Below are 12,597 nucleotides of genomic sequence, written 5' to 3' on the forward strand. Positions count from 1 at the left end.
GAACAGATGAACTACACTTGTTCTATTTTATGGATAAGAACAGATGAACTACACTTGTTCTATTTTCTTTGGGTTGCTTTTTCCTCCTAGTAGCTGATTTCCTCTTTTTATCCCTTCATGCAAATGATTGTAATTTATGCATATTTCTCAGCAAAACTGAGGCCATATCTTTCATAGTATACCCCGTATTACATTGGATCTAATGCTATTTAGTCTAATGGTAGGAAATTTATAATCTTTTTCGCGAAAGTTAAACCATGTCAACGCCCGGCGCAAACCCGCCCTCCCCAACACCTGCGAGGATCCAGGAAGAAGCAAACCCAGCCACAGAGGCAGTTGCCGAAGGTCATCCCGCGACAACGGCGGTCCAACAACCCGAAATTCATGGTAATCTATAGGATAAATTTTCACCACATGACCACATAAATTTTAGCTAGCACCCCTTAGCAAATATTGCCTTCTGTTTGTGCTGCAGAATTGCCGCAGGAACAACATACGTCGATGTCGGGCGGGACAAGTGCAAGTAGGTCTAGTAGAAATCCGCGGTCACAAAATATATGGCCGACCACAGTGCAAGTTATAAGAGAGGTTGACGCTAGTGGTAGGCCCACGGCGCCCAGGACTGTCATTGGAAGATGGTCTAACTGCTGCGGGCTAGCGGCACGTGAGAACTTCGGGATCCTCCATAAAGATATCGGGAAGGTCACAGAAGCCGAGAAAGAGCGAGCTTGGACGGCAATGGAGAAATGGTTCACATTTCCAGCCGAAGCAAAGGATAGGCTCAAGCGGAAGGCATTCCAAAAGATGGGCAAAGCTTGGAAGAATTGGAAGTCGAAGCTCTTCACCGAGTTTGTCAACCCGCCCGGCAATCATACGCCGTTCGATGAATACCCTCAAATAACCGAAGCGGTGTGGGAGGAATTCTGCTCTCTCAAGACCACCCAAGAGTTTAGGGAATCAAGCGAGGCACATCGCCTACTGCAACAGCGGAATGAGCACCCGCATCGGCTGGGCACCGCAGGGTACATCGGCAAGGAGGCAATATGGGCACAAGAAGATGCAGCCGCTGCAGCAGCGAATGTCCCTGCCCCGTTTTCAGCCATCCCTGAACAAAGAGCTCGCAACTGGGCGCGGGCAAGGGGTAAGGTCAACCCGGACGGCTCTGTCACATTTGAGAACAAAAGTGATGCCGTCGTCTATCAGGAACTGGTGAGTTCACTACTTAACCTAACTAATTTCCGTTCGTATAAAGTACAAGTTCGTATAAACGACTATCTTCTTTTCTAGTTGGGCTTGGTTGCTGAACAAGCTTCACAAAGCGAGGTTGAGTCCGCGCCGAAGAGGCGCGAAGATGACATCCTCACAAAGGCGCTCGGAACCAAAAAACATCCTGGCCGAACTCGGGGAATTGGTAGCGATGTGCCCTGGAAGCATGGACTCCCTCAGTATAGATCCCAATACAGGAAACGAAAAGTCTCCAAGGAAGAGAGGGACGCTCGTTTGAAGGCCGAACTTAAGGTTGAGGTCATTCAAGAACTAGAAGCTAGCATGAATGCAAGGGTGGAAGAAAGGGTTAACAAGGTCCTCGCCGACATGAATATACCCCGAGTCACAACACCTGCTGTGCAACCAACTCCTCGTGTACAACACGACGCGAGTCCATCACAGCATAGGAGTAGTTGTGCATCCACAGAGGTGCCGGCCCCTGGTCTCCCGATCGCACCACTAGCTGCAGTGGACCACATCGAGGTAATTGTTGTTATCCGATCCATATCTAATAAAAGACATGTACACATTCCAATATTAAATTCAAACTTTCACCTTATGCAGGGTGCAGCACAGTGTGTCCTACTAGCGAGAGTCCACCCAACTTTCGCTCCTGAAGTCGCTGAGGGCATGGCTTTCAAGCCCTCGGTTACAGACAAGGTCCACGGCGCAGACCTGCTAGCTGGGTATGCCAAGGTGTCCATCGATACAGTAAAGGACACCTGGTCAGGCTATCCGCTGCCCGTGCCCCCAAATGATGAAATCATGACTTTGGGCGATGCGCGCAAGACGTTCATACAATGGCCCAAAGAAGACATAGTTGTGAAGATGACTCCTCGTCCAAGTCGACCGACGGAGCTTACACCTCCCAAGTCTAAGCTATCAATTGAGGCTCCCCGTGGACCGGCATTGTCAGTACCTCATTCTCCCGGTGGAGCTGATATGGACTTGGCAGATATAGCTCAAAGCTTGGCTCCAATAAAGACCACAAGAAAGGCCGATAGCTCCCCACCACTTGTCAAGGGCCAGAAGCGTGAACGCGGCAAGGGGAAGGTCGGGGAGTTGGCGCCGGAGCCAAAAAGGGGCAAGGCTGCGACGTCGGTGCCGGTGAGCAAATCGGGGAAGGTCGTGAGGGCGCCAGCCCAATTTGAGCTAGGCATGCCATTGGTGGAGGACAATGTGTTAGCTGTGATGGGTATTGCTTGCCGAGAGCTACATAAGCAATACATGGAGCTAAGCAATGCCAAGCGGAAAATGAGGGAGTCATCCATAGTTGGACATCACGACCACCAGCCGTTCCTATCGTCGCCTGCCTATATAACTATAGGTTTTGATGACCTCTTCGACCTTTTCAGGATCCGGAAGTTGGACACTGGTCTTCTAAAATGCTACTCCTTGTAAGTGCATACCTTCTATACTTGTGATATGACTGGACTATATCTCCTAATTAAATTAGTTCTAATACGTAAATATTTTAAGGTTGTGTTGGATCGAGAGTCGTCGCCATGGTAATCAGGTTGGGTTCCTTGATCCATCCATGGTGAATGAGGTTAATTTACGACAGAGCTTCACTGAGGTGGTTGACTATGTCAACCGGTGTTTATGGGCCCATCAAGACAAGGAGTACATCATGTGCGCACACAACCAAGAGTAAGAGGACAATACCCTTCGTGTATATTGTTTTTGAAGTTAAGGTTCTTAGTACTAACGCTACATAACCACTGCGCAGGCGACATTGGATTCTCCTAGTCATCGTACCTAAGTGGAGTAGGGTTACCTACCTTAACTCCAATAAGTCCAAAGATTATGATTTCAGTGAAATCACCAAGGCCTTAAATATGGCTTGGGGCCCATATGTGGAAAAGGGTGGTAGGCACAAGGAGGGCAAGAACGAACTTTATCATGACACCAAGTTTGCATGCGCAAAACAGATCGGAGACCAATGTGGTTTCCACGTGTGCCACAACATGTCAACACTTCTAAGAGAGGTGAAAGATTTCGACCCTGAGGTTGTTGCTAATGGCGAATAAGCTCATTTCAATATCTACATTGCTATTCAAAACGTGCTAATTAACCTCTTATTTATTAAACAGAAAGGTAGAGCTGGCTTCAAGATCTCACCCATCAACCCCCCCCCCCCCCCCCGCTATCAGAGGCGAAGTGTGCGCCTTTATTCTTGCAGAAATAATGAACAAGAAAGGACGTTTTCATGCCAAATAGACTCATGAACTTGGCTAGATAATTTATTGTGATGTAAAAAAGATGTTTTTATAATTTCTGGCGATGTAAAAAATTATGTTTTTATAGAGTGCAATGTAATTTACTTTCATATGTGCAATATTTATGGTACTTTACTAAATTGTCATCACATTTGATCAACTACGATTTATGTTGTACTATTCATCTGTTTTCTCCTTTTTTTTCCCTTATTGACAGGTTGTGGAGGTCGAGTACATTATGGCTTTAATCCATTTGGTAAGTATATATGCGGTTCTATGAGCAACGACCGAAATTGTGGCTTTCAAGGGGTGTGAATTTGCTGTGCAAAATTGTGGCATTTGAACTGCATATATGTGTTGTTGGGGATCTGTGATGTTTGAGATGGATCTGTGATGTTATATTGGGGGGGTGATGTATCTGTGACTAGAATATATCTGTAATGTATCTGTGTTTCAGAGGGCATGGCTAGCAAATCCTGAGGCTAGCCAATATTTAGCATTTTTTTTTTCTGGAATTAACTCATCAGTGACGGGTCGGAACAAAAATCCGTCAAAAGTAACCTAACCTGTGACGGACTAGCAAATAAAGGCCCGTCAGAGGTGACCTACCTGTGACGGGCCTTTACTTTTGGGGCCGTCACAGGTAGATCACCTGTGACAGCTTCTAACTACGGAGACCTCAACCTCTGACGGCCTTTATTTAAAGGGCCGTCAGAGATGAGTCACCTGTGACGGGTCCTAACTCGCCCTAGGCTAGCGGAGACCAGCACCTCTGACGGCCTTCTAGTAACTTGCCCGTCAGAGGTGGGTGTCACCTGTGACGGCCGGCCACCCGTCAAAGGTGACTGGACTCACCAGTGACCACTGATCACTGACCATGCGCGAAGCCGTCAAAGATGAGGGTTTGGGCCCGTCACAGGTGACCTTGGCCAGTGTAGTGTATCCTCTCGGGCAAAAGCATGTTGTTTTGGTTGTATTGCTGCTGGTGGCTCCGACTCAGTCTGCAAGAACACTTGTTGTTTCCCATGTATTCTGGCCGATTCTGGTAAATTCACTGAAGTCACTCTTTTAAATGCACTTCTTATATGTAGATACAGACTTTGTAGCATATCGTGGACTAATACATATGTGTGGCCTTCCATGCATTTTCATCAATATAGTTTGTTGACTTCACATCCCATCTGACAACTTCAGGCATATATCTTGCAACATGAAGACAATTAATGCTCTACTTCCACTACAAAATTAATTAACTAATGCGCTAATGTGATTTCCATATTTTAATTTCACAGTTGTTGCTAAGATGGACGAAATGGGAGTTCTTGCTAAGATGGAAGGACAAGCCTAAAACAACATACTCGCATTGCTACCAGTCTTAATGCCTTTCATAAGAATATGTTGTTTTGCTTCAAGTTATGGCCAAGTTATGTTAATGTTTATCTCCAATAAATTGTTGACCATATGGAGCGATCTATAGTCGATCCATCTGTTGGTCCCAACTATTTGTACGTCGTGCATGTGTGCGCTCACAAGCATATTTAATTTCTCTTGCTACTTTTAATAAGGCCATAGCACTATCCAATGTGTCATCTGTTGGTCTCTGACCTTAGCAATTTAATGCAACATGATTATTATTATTTGTGTGTGCATGTTCTTTACTTAATTTATTCTTAGCGGATTTCTGATGTTTTTGTGAGTTTTAGACTATGGGAGATAATTAAGATTGTCATGCCAAAGAGTATTCCGAATCCTACTAGGAAAGCAAAGGGAGGGGGGAGGAAACATGGTCAATTTCTCGGCTGCTATCACATTCCTTGTATTCTTAGTCTTGGGAGACATATAGCCACGCTAAAGGCAATACAGCCGAGGAATGGCAACCTTACTCACAAGGACAAATAGTCATTAAAAAATTATGACAGCACTAACCATATCTAATTTCAGTTCACCAAACATACATTTAAATTTAGGCAGTATTACGGAGATCTAAATCAACAAACAACAAACCATACTTCATTGTCAAAACAAATGGCCTTCTATGTACTTTACAAATTCTCACAAGATCATATTTGCAATTTTTCCTAAACTAATTAACCAAGAGAAAATATGCAGTGGAGGATTCCACATATAATTTCATAGCATAAGTACATAATACAATATGGTATAATACACATATGCGCAGTACTTTGAAATATGCATACCAGGACATATGCTTTAGTTCACTCCATTCATTCTTGCATTCTTGCACATTCAACATCAGTCAGATCTACCAAGCATCCTTGTACATTCAACCACAAGCAGATCTACCAATGAATCACTAACTTATGTAGCAATGGGGGAAATCGGAGGAGAATTAAAACCATTCCTCGTCAGACAACGGAAGGACAGGAGGCGGCAGAAGATTCACCGGCTGCACACCACGGCGCGCGAATCCCTGAGGTGTGGGCATCGCATCTATCAGCACCAACGACATCGGCAGAGGCAGGGGTGGACTGGGGCTCTTTCGTAGACCGATGTAAACTAGACTTGTTGGCTTCGTTTTAGGGAGGGGAGGGAAAAGAGATAGACTTTACCCGGCTGGCCTTTGGGCCTGCGTGGAGAGGGATAGGAGTTGGCTTGGTTTCAGCCATGGTTTCAGCCAAAAGGTAGGAAGAGGATTTTAAATAGGTTGCATATGCATGCTTTGTCTAAAGAAAATTCCTAAAAATAAATGAAGCAACAATAAATCCCACCAAAATTCTCATAAATACTAAACAACACCCTAAGCTCCCAGCAATTTTAGTTTGAATTTATCACATCAATTGATAACCCAAATAAATCCTTCAACACAGCTAAAAATCTGGAAACAGCATACCAATTAGCCTAGTTTGCACCTTCACCAAAATTAAACCATAACTCCTCTAGCAAAATCTCAAGGTCAGAATGTTAAACATACTTTACCATCTGGTGCAATGGCTTAGTCTAATTCAAAATGTAACCACATGAAATGTGAGCCATAAATTACGTAAACTTTGGAACTTGGCACCTTGAACCATCAAATCCTTGTCTACCTTGCCGTCTCCCTGTCCCCCACCCCCCCCCCACCCACCCCCCTAATTCTAAATTAAATGTATGAGAGAAAGAGAGTAATATAGTTTAGTGTGATAATGCCAACACATGGAAAATTTAGAGCTTCTAGTTCTCTCCTTCTACATCTCTCTTAAATGTGGGACCAAGTCCTTGTGGGGCCCACTCATCATACAACCATAGCCAACACATCATCTGCTCTTCTCTCATTTAATTTTTTTTTATTTCTCAAAAGGTGAGAGAACGGTTTAAATTCAATTTCCACTCAAAATGCCACTCTACCACTCCAAGCCTTCTAGGAAAGATCTATATATGGGCCCATTTGTCGTCCAAACACAGCAAAAAACCTTGGTGAATCATCTCTTTGATCCTAAATTATATTTTCAAAGAGAGAAAGAAAGAGAGAGAGAGAGGGAGTTAAAGTCCAATTTACACCCAAACTTCACCATACCTCTCATCTTCTCATAGGAAACATCTACAAGGGGCCACTAGACAGCCACTCATGCTAGGTTGAGTGAAGTACAAGTGGGATCACAGCGTCAAATCACTGCCAACTCCTTTAAATCGTTTCTACCCCTCGTGTTGACACCTAGCTCTCACTTTCCACCTTCACTTTCACCATTCACTACTACAACCAAGATTTTTGTGTCAGGGCTAAAATGATTTTTGCGTGCCGGTAAACGGCCCGCATGCACTTAGGGGTCTGGGAAAATGACGATTTTTGCGTGCAGGTGGCGCACCCCCACGGGAAAACAAAAACCCGAAAAAACATAAACTTTCTTTAAAAATGAAACCCTAGAATCTGGTGGTGGCGCCGCCGCTCCTGCTTGCCGCTGCCGCCTCCTCGTCGTCATCATCATCGTCAGCGGCGGCCTCCACGCCGCTCGCCTCGGATCTGTGCTCCCCTCCGGCCGCACCGCCGCCGACGCCCCTCCCCTCCGCCGGATCTAGGGAGGGAAGGAAGAGGAGGGGAGGGGAGCTGGATGCCACGCGGGGGGAGGGCGGCCGGCCGCCGTATCCGTGCGGGGACGACCGCCACCGCTGGATTTTTGCGTTGATGGCCGCCGCCGTTGGATCCGTGCAGGGACGGCCGCCGCCCGCCGGATCCCACGCCCTCCACCGCCACAACGTGGAGGAAGCCGGCGCGCGCCTACGCCCACCGCGGCTGTCGCCGCGCGCCGCCGCCGCTGCCGCCATCGGGAGGAGAGGAGAGGACAATGGAGAGAGGAGAGGAGAAGCGTGAGAGAGAGAGGACTGAGAGGAGAAGCTCTGCGTGGAAATTTTAAAGTTGAAAATGGGATTGAGGGGAGGGGAGAGGAGAGAAAAAGGAGAAATTTTAAAGTGTGTGAGTGGGAAAAGAGGGAGTTAGTATTTTTGCATGCGGCTCTCTTAATAGGTCCGCACGGGAAAATCGGCTCATTTTCACGTACGGTCCATTTAAGAGGACCGCACGGAAAAATCGATTTTTCCGTGCCATCCTCTTAAAAGGACCGCACGTGAAAATGAGCCGATTTTCCCAGAAGCAACGAGTTGCCGCCTGCACGGAATCTAAAAGGGTCCCTGTAGTAGTCATTAATCTAGCCAACTCGCCACTGTGAACCTCATCTATTTCTCACAGTGTTCCACTATGCAAACCACCAAAAACTACCTCGGAATCTCCAAGAACTTCCACTTACTCTTTTCACCTGAAGGAGTTTCATCCATCGCATGTATTCTCTGGTGAGCTTCACCGCACTCCAACCATGGGAACGTGAAGTTCCTTCTCTACCTAATCAATCCATTTTCTTTGTTTCTATTTTGGCATAGATCGAACAGTTAGTGATATGCTCGTCGGCATTCCCGGTGTCCATAGCGCCGCCATCGCCCCACTTCGTCATTCCCGTCGACTCGAACCATCTCCGGCCGAGCCATTGCGCCACCGACGTCGCCTACGTCCCAGGAGAAAGACGCCCAAAAATGATCAAGCCAATACGCCGCCGCGAACGCCATTGGTCGCCGTTGCCCTCCTATTGCCTCTGCTTCCCTAGCCGCCAAGTCACCGACATGTGTGCCCCGGCTATTTAGCCACTTCATTAGGCGTAAGGACTTTCATTAGTAGAAATTTAAATCTTGTAAGGTTCTTTTTGTAAAATTGCTTTGTATGCCATGTGGGCCTATGGACCTAAACGCAATTCACCTAATGCCCATGGACCTTTTTGTATAGGGTTTAGGGTAAGTCCTAAACCCTACTCAGAGATTACTATTTCATGCATTCATTACTTGATATAATAGCTTGATGAGTATGTTGTACTCACCATTGCTTTAACCCTCTCTTTGAGAATCAATTTGGAGTTTTTGCCGAACCATGAGTTTAAACATATAAATTAGTTTCATTCCAACTTAGTTCCCAATTATAGATTAGATAGATGGTTTAATTCTATAGCAAAACATTAGAGTTGGCTCATCCTATAGCTTCTACAGTAATAGATAGCCACAATCTTGTAAATACCCTATTATTTTATGTAAAGAAATCACCTTTGGAGCCTTGATCAAATGTATGCGATGAAGATTCAGATTGTTGAACCTGTATCAATCTACTGATCCAGGGCTTGATACAGTTTAAACATGTCAGTTACCGAATCTTCAATTTTGGGACCTGATGTCACGCCCGGAATTTCTATCCAAAATTCCGAACGCTTACATGTGTGTTAAACCCTCGTCCAGGAATCAGCCGAGGCACACAATAACAAATTGATAATAGAGTACAAATAAATAACTATTTAATATTCACAAATAATAAATCATTACAGAGGTAGATAGTTTCTCTCAAAGAATAACTTTCTACGCAGCGGAAAAATAAAACTAAAACAAACTGCGGAACAGCTATGGCGACTCCACTCCACAGACATCTTAACTAGAACAAACTTAATCCTCCAGATCATCACCTTCGCTGAGATACTCCTCTTCTGATGATTGAATATTGCAAGAATGAGCATATGACATACTCAACAAGCCACACAGCAAATATGCAAGTGCACAGGATAACAAAGGATGGCATAATATAGCTCATTTGCATAAACAGCATTTAACAAATATTTAAGAGAATAGTAAAACAGTTGAGTAATTAATCAAAACTAAATAACACCATACAACACACCCATGTTGTATAGTCCCAACCTCATTTGAACAACCAACCCCGGTTGTACAAATCAAACCTCCATACCAGGAATATACCATTCTAAACCAGGAGTCAAATTAATTATCACAATTACCATTAATGAATAATATGGGACTAATCACGAAAAACATTGCTCAACTCACCCATAACCGCGGGTACGGCTATTCGAATAGTTTTACTCTGATCAGAGGTGTACCACTGTACCCACAAGACACAATCCCACAACATGTCACCACGCGCCTTAGTACCACCACGGTACCTCGGAAAGGAACTGTGACATTACCCCTCGCACAACACAACTCACCATAGTGCACCGTTCCTGGATCATAATCTCCCCCTCAAAACCAGAGGCAATGGACTCCCCAGCGACCCCCACCAACTTCTCGCCGCTTCACAGTCTGGCACACTATAATGAATCATGCTATACAAAAGATAAAGCCGTTGCCCACGCTGGCTTGTGGTTGGTACGGTAAATGTTTCACAACAGTAGCTCGCGAACCGGTCCTTAATTGTCATGAGCACAACCATGTCACGCCCAGAAATTCACTAGTAATTTCCGAACTTATTTGTGCATAAAACCCTCGTCCAGGAATCAGCCGAGGTACACAAACTGACAATTTAATATACAAATCCATCATAATATTAACGTTACATACTTACAAAAGAAAAGAAAACAGTAGCGAAATTAACGATCTAGCGATGGCTTCAGCTCCACTCCCACAGGCAGCTCAACTGGGGTATAAGCCAAACGTCTTCTCCTTCTGGATCCTTTTTCTTCAACTGAGGTTTGGTTGATTATTGCAAGGTGAGCATATGACATACTCCGCAAGCCACACAGCAAATATGCAAGTGCACAAGGATACCAAAGGATGGCATAATATAGGGTTCATTTGCGAAAGCAGCATTTAGCAAAGATTTAAGAGAAGTAAAACAGTAAAGTAATTAATCATCAATTTTAATCAACACTGAACAGCACACCCATGCTGCTCAGGCCCAACCAAACCTGAACAACCAACCCCGGTCGTACAGATCTAACTTCCAAACCAAGAATTATCCACTCCAAACCAGGAGTCAAATTAATTATCACATTATTAACATTAACGAGTAGTGTGAGACTAATCACGAAAAACATTGCTCAACTCGCCCATGACCGCGGGCACGGCTATTCGAATAGTTTTACTCTGGCAAGAGGTGTACCACTGTACCCACAAGACACAGCCTCAACATCATGTCTACCATGCGTCGCGATACTGGAAAGTACCCGAATAGAGGCTGTGACAATACCTTTTGCACAACACAACTCACTACAGTGCACCATTCCTAGATCATAATCTCCCCCTCAAAACCAGAGGCAATGGACTCCCCAGCGACCCCCACGGACTTCTCGCCGCTTCACAGTCTGGTGCCCCGCAATGAATCATGCTATACAAAAGGTAAAGCCGTTGCCCACGCTAGCTTGTGGTTGGTACGGTAAATGTTTCACAACAGTAGCTCGCGAACCGGTCCTTAATTGTCATGAGCACAACCATCAAAACCATATGCTCACAACCCACCTTAACTAGGTTTTAATTATCAATTAATTAACATCACACGATTAACCATCGTGAACTACCATTTAACATAACCATAATTAATAATAATAATATAATTTATAATTAATCCCTTTAGTTAGCTAATGTTTCTAAGCATGGCTAAGCAAACATACATATAGCATTTAGCTGAACCAATCCAATATATAAGGTTCATGCTAATCAAATTATAACCCATAGGAAAATAAAGTCATCTTCGGCCATTAAATAATTGGGAAAGGTTCACCACCCGATGACATTCGAAAATAATGCATAGTTGAAATAAAATAATAGCTTTAAACGGGTTCAACATGCTCAAAGGGTTGTTTAGGATCTGTGTGACTTGCCTTGCAATAATCGGTCTTCAATTAGTCTTGTTGAACACTTTCGACGCACTCACGAACCTTCCTCAACGAAAACGCTCTCCTCCGGAACGTCGGAAACTAAAGCGAAAGAACAAAATAAACAAAACAGTAAAAAAGAAGCATAAACAGTATATGTGGATATTTTTAACATGTAGATCTCGATTTTAGATGAATTTAGCAACTTGAACCACTCGAATCGGAGTTACGATGATTTAGTTATGAATTTCCGAAGTTTTAATCTATTTAATCTATTAAAGAAAAACTGAAAAAGAGGAGATGATGACGTCATGATGACGTCATCGACGGCAGCCACGGCACGGGTGGCGACCTCGCCGGAGCTAGGGTGGTCGGCCGGACTAACCAAGGGCATCTACACGTAGAGGACGACGACGCGATCTCAACGATACTCACCAACGTGACGAACGACGACGGATGACGGCCGGCGGCGAGCTTGTGCGGCGGTGGCGACTCGGTCGTCGGCAGCGGCGACTCTCCGGTGACCGGCGACGGCGCTACGGTTGACGAGAGAGCTCGGGAGATGGGTCAAACGAAAGAGGGCGACTAGGGGGTGCTATTTATAGGCTTGGATTGAAGAGATCGGCTCAGGAACGGATGGATTTGGTGAAAGAAGTTAGGATTTATCTGAGTTCACCCGAATATAAACGGCCAAAATTCGTGAGATATATAACGAATTTGATGGGGGTTTCTTCGGGATTAGGTAGAGGAGATAGAGAGGAATCCGTTTTTGCAATCAATTTTAGAAGGGGATCAACGGATGCACCGGATTTGATGGAGGAGGAGGCGACGGCAGCAGGCACAGGACGGCAGCTCGGGCTCTGCCTGGAGCTGGAAGACGACACTGTAGCGAGAGGGAGGTAGATTAGACTTTTTGGGCTGGGCCGGAAGGGAGCAACAAAGGACTTCCAATTTAATAAATTAATCAATGAGATGATCTTTGA

The 12,597-nt window shown here is 44.9% G+C and overlaps 2 long non-coding RNA genes across 2 annotated transcripts; both read left to right on the top strand.

The window, feature by feature from the left end:
• The first annotated feature begins 2,595 nt into the window (after window positions 1-2,595).
• Window positions 2,596-3,174, top strand: LOC136357364 (uncharacterized). Its single transcript, XR_010742682.1, has 3 exons — window positions 2,596-2,663; window positions 2,746-2,916; window positions 2,996-3,174. It is a non-coding gene; the product is annotated as an uncharacterized lncRNA (long non-coding RNA).
• A 1,246-nt stretch (window positions 3,175-4,420) lies between these two features.
• Window positions 4,421-4,993, top strand: LOC107278268 (uncharacterized). Its single transcript, XR_001547329.3, has 2 exons — window positions 4,421-4,530; window positions 4,778-4,993. It is a non-coding gene; the product is annotated as an uncharacterized lncRNA (long non-coding RNA).
• The last annotated feature ends 7,604 nt before the right edge of the window (window positions 4,994-12,597 follow it).

This window comes from Oryza sativa, chromosome 7, assembly GCF_034140825.1.
Source record: "Oryza sativa Japonica Group chromosome 7, ASM3414082v1".
NCBI classification, from domain to species: Eukaryota; Viridiplantae; Streptophyta; class Magnoliopsida; order Poales; family Poaceae; genus Oryza; species Oryza sativa.